The 1307-nt window shown below is 35.0% G+C and overlaps 1 long non-coding RNA gene across 1 annotated transcript; it reads left to right on the top strand.

Annotated features, from left to right (window-relative positions):
* The first annotated feature begins 315 nt into the window (after positions 1-315).
* Positions 316-752, top strand: LOC121807361. The gene is made up of 2 exons (XR_006051809.1): positions 316-378; positions 523-752. It is a non-coding gene; the product is annotated as an uncharacterized LOC121807361 (long non-coding RNA).
* The last annotated feature ends 555 nt before the right edge of the window (positions 753-1307 follow it).

The following is a 1307-nucleotide window of genomic DNA, read 5'->3' on the forward strand; positions in this document are numbered from 1 at the left end:
GGTTGACCCATTAAGAACCCGATAATTTCGGGTTGGGTTCGGGTCGGATGCGGGTCGGATACGGGTAACCCATTAAGAAATAATATTATTATTTTTATTATTATTTAAAGCAATATATATTACTTTAATTTTTTAATTTCTTATAAATTAGGTTTAAATAGTATAAAATGAATTTTAATTGTGTAAATTAGGTTAAAAATTAAGGTTTAATCGTGTAATATTAGGTTTTAATCGTGTAATATCAGGTTCAGGTTGTTATCGTGTCGTGTCAACCCATATTATATCGTGTCGATGACGGGTTCGTGTCGGGTGCGGGTCGTGTTCGGATTTGAAGGTAGCAGGTCGGGTTCGTGTTCGGATTTACAGTTTCCTTAACAGGTCGGGTTCATGTTAGGCCTTATTGGGTTGGGTCATTATCAGGTTGACCCGATAATGACCCAATCCGCACAATTTGCCAGCCCTAGTAAAAATTGGTGATTAATCACCATCATTAGGGATTAATTTGATTTATTTCTTGTGCAGGTAACGGCTGCAGAGTGCAGAGTGGCATGAAAAACAGATCAGACTTTTTGGAGCAGATTTAAAGAATAAAAATCACGCTAGGAATTCTGCCATGAAGGAACAAGGTGGAGGGATTGGGAAGCATCTCCCACATATTTATTTATTTGTTTTAGTTCATAGCCCTAAAGCCAATTTTGTCATAAAATTGGACTCTATTATATATTGAAGAAGCCCGATTATATTACTTCACATTTCGCATCTCTTTTTATTAATTAAAGTTCACGGTAAACTTTAATTATTTTCGTCGTCCCATTCCCACCTAAGATTAAATCGCCCAACATAAACAATTACTCCCTCCGTTCCATAGTAGTAGAATCATTTTGCCATTTTTGTACATTCCATAATAGTTGAGTCATTTATCTTTTTGGTAAAAGTCAACACATTTCTTTTCACTTACTTTACTCTCTCTTGCTTTATTCTCTCTCTATTTCTCTATCTTTTCCTTTCATACTTAATTTTACGTTTACTTAATTCACTAAACACAATTTTTCTTAATTATTGTGCCGAAGAGAAATGCCTCCACTACTATGGAATAGAGGGAGTAATATTTAGTGTTGTTCTAAATATTAATTCTTCAAAATCAAACCTTGATTTCAACCACGCCGCGTACTACATGTAGTTCTTCAAATAAATTCCACAAAGATTGAAGATACTCCTCTCCACTAGTAAATTCACACTACGCAAGTATGGATATTAAATCACCGTACGCACTCCCCTTCGCGCACTAAAAAAATAATTAGTCCCTT

This window comes from Salvia splendens, chromosome 6 (assembly GCF_004379255.2).
Source record: "Salvia splendens isolate huo1 chromosome 6, SspV2, whole genome shotgun sequence".
NCBI lineage: Eukaryota > Viridiplantae > Streptophyta > Magnoliopsida > Lamiales > Lamiaceae > Salvia > Salvia splendens.